The following is a 10,269-nucleotide window of genomic DNA, read 5'->3' on the forward strand; positions in this document are numbered from 1 at the left end:
ATTGTTGATAGATATGTATTTGTTGCCATTTTATTGTTCATATTTTTATCTCTCCTTCTTCTTCCTCCTCCTCCTCCTTCTTTCCTTCTCCTCCTCCTCCTCCTTTTTCTTCTTCATGAATAATGCCCTTCAACATTTCATATAACTTTGGTTTGGTGGTGATGAACTCCTTTAGCTTTTTCTTGTTTATGAAGCTGTGTTAAATACAGTAGCTTTTAATATGCATTGATATACAATTGTGTAAATTCTCCCACTTTGTTCTTCAGCTTCAGGATTAATTTAGCTCTTTGTGCCCTTTTATATTTGTATAGATGTTGTAGAATTAGTTTGTCAATTTGTAGCAAAAAAATAAAACCCTCTAATTTTAATTCGCATTACGTTAAATCTGTAGAAAATAAAGGACATTTTGACAGAGTTTATTTGAATTTTTATCAACTATAAAAAATATAGAGTTTATTGGCATAATGACAATATGTCCATAAACGTCTCTTACATTAACATGGTATGTTCTTCCATTTATTTTATTTATTTTCATTCAATTATTTTTTTACTGGTTTCGGTATTTGTTATGTATTTACTATACGATACTCTTTTTTAAGCTTTAAATTTATCTTTATTGTTGAAAGAATTACAGATGTTCCCTTTTTTCCTCTTTCAATGTTTGTGTGTGTGTGTGTGTGTGTATGTGTGTGTAGAAATATTGCACAAGTTTCAATAGATATTTGTTATTCTGGTACTACTTAAATTTTTTCATTTTAATTTTTTTGTTATTGCTGGCATATAGATATAAAACTGATTTTGATATTAACTTTGTATACAGTGCCCTTGCTAAATTTATTTTAAAATCTCACATTTTTATATTGTTTTATGTTTTCTGCATGTATTGTCATGTCATCTCCACATAATATTAGTGTTATTTACGTACTTTGTAGTCATATAGGGTTTTTTTGTTCTATGGTTTTGTGGCATTTTTTAGTTGAAATGATAATGAGTAGTCTTTTCTTATTCCTGTTCTCAGAAAGTTTTTAATATTTAATATGAATACATTATTTGATTTTTTTTTCAGAGACCCTTTGTCAGGTTAAGACTGACAACTAAGCACTCAAGAAAAGAAAATGGAACCCACCAGTTCCCTTTTCCATCTGATTGGAACACCACTCTTGGAGTTTGTAAAAGGAGAAAAAATAATACTGAAGCTGGCCTCACAGTGCTTATCATCTGCTCTATAGGATGTGGGCTAGTTTAAAACAAGCTAAAAAAAAAAGATAGAAGCCAGAAAACAACAAAATGACATCTTTAAAGGGCTTAAAGAGAACGTTTGCAAACCTAGAATTTTATACACGGAAAAAATATTCTTCAAAAAAGAAGGTAAATAAAAATATTTTCAAATGAACCCAAATTGAGTAAATGCATCTCAAATAGATCTGTAGTAAGGGAAATAGTAAGAGAGATTCTTTAGGTATATGAAAAATATTTTCAGGTAGAAGCATAGAAATTAGGAAGGCAAGGTGGGAGGGAGGCTGGGAGGGAAGGAGGAAGAGAAGGAAAGAAATAATAAAGGAAGCAGAAGAGATAATATATTTAATGAATAAAACAACAGCAATAATGCATAGAATTTAAAATATAAAAAGAAGTGAAATATATGAGAACAATAACAAAAATATGGAGAGAGGTAAATAGAATTAAGAGATTTTAAGGCCATTGTGCCCTGGCCGGTTTGGCTTAGTGGATAGAGCATTGGCCTGCAGACAAAAGGGTCCCAGGTTAAATTCCAGCCAAGGGCATATGCTTGGGTTGTGGGCTCGATCCCCCCCAGTAGGGGGAGTGCAGGAGGCAGCCAATCAATGATACTCTCCCATCATTGATGTTTCTATCTCTCTATCTCCCTTCCTCTCTGAAATAAAATATATATATATATATATATATATATATATATATATATATATATATATATATATATATAAAAGGCCATTGTATTGTCCTGGAAGTGGTAAAGTAAAAATTTATGTTAGACTGTAATATAACACGTTATAATGCATATTTTATCTTCTAGGGTAATCCATTTAAAATATTAAAAGAATGTGTAATTGCCCTGACTGAGTGGCTTAGTTGGTTGGAACATTGTGGGAATACAAAAAAAAAGGTTGTGGGTTCAATTCCAAGGCAGGGCACATACCTAGGTTGTGGGTTCAATCCCGGTTGGGGTCTGAGGCAATTGATTGATGTTTCTCTCTCACATTGATGTTTCTATGTTTCTCTCTCTCTCTTCCTTTCTCTCTAAAATCATTTTTTTTAAAACCATATCCTCAGGTGAGGATTGAAAAACAAAAAAGATTGTGTAACCAATATATTAATAACGAAGAGACAGTAGGATAAAAAATATACTTAGTTAATCTAAAAGAAGATAAGGGGAAACGGCAAAGAAATTAGAACATATGGAATTTTAAAAGAAGTAAGATGACAGATTTAAATCCAAGTATATCACTAGTTACATTAAATGTAAACAGACTAAACCCTCCAATTAACAAACATGGTCTGACTGGTTAGGTATTCAACAACCATATCTCATTTATTTGACACACCTTTATTAAAAGGTTTAAAGTAAAAGAATGGAAAGAGATACGATGCAAACACTGATGAAAAAGAAACTGGAAGCTAGCTATAAAATATCACTTATAGTAGGCCTTAAGATAAGAAAACTATTGGATATAAATAGGACATTACCTAATGATAAAAGAGTCAATTCATCTGGACAAAACAATTGTAAATTTCAGTGCATTAATACCATCTTCAATTACATGCAGCAAAAATGGCCGAGCTCTAAGGAGAAACTGAGAAATTCATAACCAGAATGGGAAATTTTAGAAAGAGAACAAGGAGACAAAAGAAAATCAATAAGGATATAGAAGATTTAAATATTAAGACTAATAAACAAGTGTGTAGATATAAAATCACCCAACAACTGCAGACTACAAACACTTTTTAAATGCTTAATGGTACCTTGACAAAAATTAAATATAATCTGGGCCATATAGAAAGTCTCAATAATTCCATCACAAATTTTTATATGTAATATTTTTTTTTATCAAGCATTCAACACATTTTCTAATTTCCTTTGTAATATCTTATTTGACCCATAGGCTATTCAGAAATATGTTTTTTTTTCAATATCCAAACACAGAGGTATTAAAAAATAGAGATAATCTATAATATTTTGGTTATAGATATCTAGTTATGTCTCACTGTCTTCAAATCATATCTAGTATGATTTTAATTCTTTGATATTTGTTGAAATTTTCTTTGCAGCCCATTATAGTCATTTTCTAAAAAACTTTTTGTTTGTTGAATTATAATATACATATAGAAAAGTGCACACACTGAAAATTACAGGTGGATAAATGTTCACACATTGAACACACCTACTGGTATGTAACTAGCACACAGATCGAGACACAGAACATTGTCAGAACACCAGAAGTTCCAGTCACATCCCCCAAGTGTGACCACTATTCTAGATTCTAATAGCCTTTGTTAGTTTGGCTGTTTTTACACTTTACATATATGGAATTATACAGCATATATATTTTTGCTTTGCCATCTTTTTCTCAATGTGATTATTGGTGAGATTCATCCATATTGTTGTGGATAGCTGCATATCACTCATTCTCATTGTATAATATTTCAGACTGTGAATGGTCAATTTTGTAATGTGCATGTTCATGAAAAGGCAGTATTCTGAAATTCGGTAGTAGTGGTCCGTATATGTCTGTTGTTTGCTACTTGTTCTTCAAATATTATCTATTATTTTTTAAATTTACTTTTTCATATGACTGAGAAAGTTAAAGTGTCCCACAGTGAATGGTGAATTGTTTCTTTTTTCTTAGATTTCTGTCAAATTTTTGCTTCATATATTTGAGGTTATTGTTAACCAAATTTAAATTTGTAATATCTTCCTACTAAGTTGAAAATTAACATTATGAAATGACTCTCTTTGTGTGCACTTCACCTGGTCATGAACTATTTTAGTTCTTGTTTGCCTGCAATATTGATAGATATTTTCCCCTGGGCGTAGAATTCTAGGTTGGCATTTATTTCCTTTTGGCACATTAAAGTTATCTCCTCACTATCTTCTGGGTTCCACTCTTGTTTCAATGTGCTATTTTATGAATAATTTCTTATTTTATTTTCTTTCTTTAAATTTTACTAATTTTGTCTTCTTGTGTGTCCAATGCTATTAAAAGTATGCCTTGCCCCGGCTGGTGTGGCTCAGTGGATAGAGCATCGTGAAGGGTCCCGGGTTCAATTCCCGGTCGGGGCACATGCCCGGGTTGCAGGCTCAATCCCCAGTGTGGGGCATGCAGGAGGCAGCCGATCCATGATTCTCTCTCATCATGGTTGTTTCTCTCTCTCTCCCTCCCCCTTCCTCTCTGACATCAATAAAAATATATATTTTTTAAAAAGTATGCCTTGAGTTATTATTTTAGTTACATTTTTCATTTTTAAATTCTAATTATTGTTCAAATCTGCTATGACATTTTTTTTTATCATTTCTTGTTCTCTTCAATTATTTTCAAGCTTGCTTTTTGTTTCTTTAAATATATTAAATCTCCATCTGATAGTTCTAGTCTAAAGTCTGTGAACAGTTTCTGCTGTATGGTGCTTCTGTTGGTTTTTTTGTTTTGTTTTGTTTTGTTTCATTTCGTTTTTCTATCATAGCTCCCTATTTCTGCATGTGCCAGATTTTATTTTCTCTTTTTTTTAATAATCCTCACCTGAGGATATTTTTGCATTGATATTTAGAGAGTGGAAGGGAAGGAGGGAGGGAGAGAGAGAGAAAGTGAGAGAGAGATCGATGTGAGAGAGTCACATCCATTGGTTGCCTCCTGCACGTGCCCAACCAGGGTTGGGGATTGAACATGCAACCCAGGTATGTGCCCTTGACAGGGAATCCAACCTGTGACCTTTTAGTACACGGGCAGATGCTAAACACTGAAGTCACTGGCCAGGGCAGATTTATTTTTGACTTGACAAACAATATTTGTCAGTATATCCTGAGATCTTGAATGAAAGTGCCTTCCTTCAGGATAGATTTTTTATTTACATCTGTCAGAATAATACTGGTTGTAAACCAGGGCACAGCACAGGCAGCAGCTGACTTTGGCCTATGCATCCCAGGGTGCCCCAGAGATAGGGCAACCAGTGGAAAGCTTTAAACCACAGCAGAGCACCACCCATCCACTTTCAGAAGCAACACAATTAAGGGGTAGACTCAGTGGGTACCTGAGACCCACTGAAATTTGTTCTCTATTGGGTCAACCCCTGTGCAGCAGATCCTCCATGATGTTCATAGCTAATCCTCACAACTGATCACCCTGGGAGTAAATCTCTCCAATTAACATGCCAATAGCAATCAAGACTCTACTATAACAGGAAGGTACACACAGCCTACACAGGAGTTGCACCTGGAGCACCCAACTTGGGGGACTGAGGAAGCTGCATCACTTGGCCATACAAGACACCTACTATATAAGGCCACTCTACCAAGACTGGGAGAACTAGCAGCTCTACATAATACATAGAAACAAACATAGGGAGGCTGCCAAAATGAGGAGATAAAGAAACATGTCCCAAATGCAAGAACAGAACAAAACTCCAGAAAAAAAAGAACTAAACAAAGTAGAGAAAAACAAAATTGAAAACACTGGTTAGAAGGATGCTCCATAAATTTAGTGAAAGAGTAAAGGAACTCAGTGAGGACTTCATCAAAGATATAGAAAACATAATAACAGAGATAGAAAACATAAAAATAAACCAGTCAGAAATGAAGAATATAATAACTGAAATGAAGACTACATTACAGGGAGTCAGCAGAGTAGATGAAGCAGAGGATCAAATAAATTATTTCCAAGATAAGGAAGCAGAAAACACTCAATCAGAACAGTAAAAAATAAAAAAGAATTTAAAAAATGAGCATAGTTTAAGGAACCTCTGGGACAACTTCAAGTGTACCAACAGTCTCATCATGGGAAGAGAGGAAAGAAGAAATTGAAAACCTATTTGAAAAAATAATGACAGAAAAACTCCCTAACCTGGTGAAGGAAATAGATATACAAGTCCAGAAAGTACAGAGTCCCAAACAAAGTGAACTCAAAGTGGCCCACACCAAGACTCATCATAATTAAAATGCAAAAGGTGAATAACAAAGAGATAATCTTAAAAGCAGCAAGAGAAAAGCAGTTAGTTACCTAAAGGGAACTCCCATAAGACTGTCACCTGATTTCTCAACAGAAACTTTGCAGGCCAAAAGGGATTGGCACAAAATATTCAAAGTGATGAAAAGCAAGGACCTACAACCAAGTTTACTCTAAATAGCAAAGCTATCTTTTAGAATCAAAGGACAGATATAGAGCTTCCAAGACAAGAAAAAGCTGAAGGAGTTCATCACCACCAAACCAGTATTACAAGAAATGCTGTCCTAGCTGGGTTGTTCAGTGGTTAGAGCACTGGTCCACGGCCTGAAGAGTCCCAGGTTCAATTCCAGTCAAGAACGTATACCTTGGTTGCAGGCTCAATCCCAAGCCCATGTGTGGGAGGCAACCAATCAATGTGTCTCTCTCATATTGATGTTTCTCTCTTGTTGGGGAGTACAAGAAACTTGGTTGGAAAGTTGTAAGGAGGACATTCTGAGAAAGGAGAAGTGTGTGGAAGGCCGCCTGCCCTGTTTATCAGAGTTCCAACTTAGGGGAGACTTAGGGGAGTGTCGAAGGCAGCACCCCTGATTATTCCTTGACCTTTCCAAACAAGTCTGTGCACGTGCAGACCCCTGGGTGTTTACTGGAATCCTTATGTTTAATCCCTGGATGCCCTGGCCTAGAAGACAATGTAAACACATGTGTCCTCCCAAGATTACTTACCCTACTGATTGTATCTAAAGATAAAAATTCCAATAAAAGCCTAAAAAGGCAGGCAATCGAAGCTGCCTGGCTTCTTCAGCTGGGCCGTCCCTTAGCCTTCTCTTTCACAGTGAAACTGTGTCTGAGTAACCTGTTCATCCATCATTCAGGGGCTGCTGGTCAGCCCCAGCACTCTCTCTGTATCTCTCCCCCTCCCTTCCATGTTCTCTAAAAATCAGTGGAAAAAATATCCTCAGGTGAGGAGTAACAAAAAATTAAATAAAATGGAAATGAAATGTTAAAGTGTCTTCTTCAAAAAGAAGAAGAAAAAAAGATTTAAAATATGAATAATAAAATGGCAATAAATACATATCTAACAATAATTATTTTAAATGAAAATGGATGAAATCCTCCAATCAAAAGACTGAGTGAATAACAAAACTGATCCTTACATATGCTCTCTACAGAAGACTCACTTCAGATCTAAAGATACACACAGTCCAGCCAGCATGGCTCAGTGGTTGAGCATTGACTTATGAACCAGAAGGTTACAGTTCAATTCCCAGTCAGGGCATATGCGGGTGGGATGCAAGCTTGATCCCCAGTGTGGGGCATGCAGGAGGCAGCTGATCAATGATTCATACTTATCATTGATGTTTCTATCTCTCTCTTCCTTTCTGAAATATATATATATACTAGAGGCCTGGTGCACAAAAATTTGTGCACTCGGGGGGAAGGGGGGTCCCTCAGCCTGGCCTGTGCCCTCTTGCAGTCTGGGACCCCTCGGGAGATAACGACCTGCTGGCTTAGGCCTGTTCCCGGGTGGCAGAGGGCAGGCCCAATCCCTAGGTGCAGCCCCTGGTCGGGCTCAGAGCAGGGCTGATTGGGGAGTTGGGGCGCCACCCGCTGTCATGCACAGAGCAGGGCGGATCGGGAGGTTGAGATGCCACCCCCAGTCACACTCAGGGTAGGGCTGATTGGGGGGTTGGGGCACCGCCCCCTGTCACACTCAAAGCAGGGTCCATGGGGAGATTGCAGCGCCACCCCCCTGTCACGCACAGAGCAGGGCCAATTCGGGGGTTGGGGCGCTGCCCCCGTCACACACAGAGCAGGGCGGATCAGGGTTGGGGCACTGCCCTCTATACCACAGAGCCAGGGCGATCAGGGGGTTGGGTCGCCGCCACTCTCACACTCAGGGCAGGGCCGAGGGGAGGTTATGGCTCTACCCTGTCACCACCCACAGCGCAGGGCCACTCAGGGGTTGGGGACACCACCCTGTCACACACAGAGCCAATCAGGGGGAGGTGGAGCCACTCCCGTATCAGGCACACAGAGCAGGGCTGATCAGGAGGTTGGGGCGCCTTCCCCTGTCACGAGCAGAGCAGGGCGGATAGGGAGGTTGTGGCCCCGCCCCCTGTCACACACAGAGCCACAGGGAGATCAGGGGGTTTGGGTGCTGCTACCCTGTCACGCTGATCCCGGTGCCGGGAGGCCTTGCGGCTCCACTGATCCCGGTGCTGGGAGGCATATTACCCTTTTACTATATAAGATAGAGGCCTGGTGCATGGGTGGGGCTGGCTGGTTTGCCCTGAAGGGTGTTCTGGATCAGGGTGGGGGTCCCCACTGGGGTGCCTGGCCAGCCTGGGTGAGGGGCTGAGGGCTGTTTGCAGCTGGTCACACACCCTTCAGGGTGGGGGTCCCCACTGGGGTTCCTGGCCAGTCTGGGTGAGGGGCTGAGGGCTGTTTTCAGGCTGGAGGGTGACGGAAGCTCCCAACCGCTCCTTTTTTTCTTTCTTTTTTTTTTAATTCTGGGCCAGCTTTAGCTCTGAGGCTCCAGCTCTTAGGCCTCCACTGCTGAACGTAGGTAATCGAAACAATGTATAACTCCAGCTCTGACTCCAGCTCTGAGATCCCAGCTCTCTGAAAGCTGGTTTCTGGGGTTTTTCTTTTTAGCTTCTATATTTAAAATGTTTCAAACTGCAGGCTCAGAGGCCTGCAAGGCAGGCAGGGAACGTTGGTTTCCTCCCGTCACTGAAGCAAGCAAGCCTCATGTTAGTTTCAAGCTGCCTGGCTGCCCACCGCCATCTTGGCTGACAGTTAATTTGCATATATCCCTGATTAGCTAATGGGAAGGGTAGCGGTCGTATGCCAATTACCATGTTTCTCTTTTATTAGATTAGATACATATATATATACACATACATACATATATATATATATATACACACACACATACATACATATATATATACATATACATATATATATATATATATATATATATATGTATATATATTAAAAGACACAGACTGAAAGTTAAGGGATGGAAAAAGATATTTCATGAAAATGGAAACAAAAAAAATCTTGAGTAGTCATACTTATACAAGACAAAATGGAAATTAGAACAAAGGCTATATATACAAGAGACAAAGAAGAGACAAAGAAGGACCCAGTATTTCCCCTTCTGGATATTTATTCAAAGAAACCCAAAACACTAATCATAAAAGACATACACAATCCATATGTTTATTGCAGCATTATTTACAATAGCCAAGATATGGAAACAATCTAAGTGTCCATCAACAGATGAATGAAAAAAGAAGTGGTGCATATATACAATGGAATATGAGTCAGGCATAAAAAAGAATGAAATCTTGCCATCTGCAACAACATCTATTGGACTTAGAGAGTATTATTCTAGTGAAATAAGTCATAGAGAGAAATAAAAATGCCAGATGATTTCATTTATAAGTGGCATTAAAATAAAATAAAATAAACAAGCAGAACAGAAACAGACTCATAGATACAGAGAACATTTTGACAGTTGCCAGATGGGAAGGGGGTTGGAGGATGGGTGAAAAGGTGAAGGGACTTAGAAGTACAAATTGGTAGTTGCAAAAATATTCACGGGGATGTAAAGTACAGGACAAAGGCATACAGTCAATAATATTGTAATAACTATGTATGGTAACAGGTGGTACTAGACTTATCAGGGTGATAACTTCATAAGTCATATAAATGTCTAATCACAGGGTTGTACACCTGACAATATAATATTACACACCAACTGTAATTTAAAAATAAAAATATAAATATAAAAACAAAGACTATACAACAGCATCAGCTCCTTGTGTGACTGCACAGATCTCACTGCTCGTAGAAGAGGGTCAGCCCTAAGGAAAAAAGATCCTTCAATGCAATGTGTAGAATTTTAGATTTTTATCATGCGCAGACAGGGAGCCAGTAAGGATGCAAAAAGATCTAAAAATACATTTCCCATTAAAGAGTACCACACGATTTTGCAGACCTTTTAGGAAAAGAAGAAATTATCTATAATTCTGATATCCAAGTACAGTCCCAATTATATGTTTCTATA

At 38.2% G+C, this 10,269-nt stretch overlaps 1 pseudogene; it reads left to right on the forward strand.

Annotated features, from left to right (window-relative positions):
* Positions 1–1,120: 1,120 nt before the first annotated feature.
* LOC118661949 lies at positions 1,121–1,253 on the forward strand (annotated as a pseudogene).
* Positions 1,254–10,269: the final 9,016 nt, after the last annotated feature.

Source organism: Myotis myotis, unplaced genomic scaffold (genome assembly GCF_014108235.1).
Source record: "Myotis myotis isolate mMyoMyo1 unplaced genomic scaffold, mMyoMyo1.p scaffold_m19_p_1, whole genome shotgun sequence".
Lineage (NCBI taxonomy): Eukaryota > Metazoa > Chordata > Mammalia > Chiroptera > Vespertilionidae > Myotis > Myotis myotis.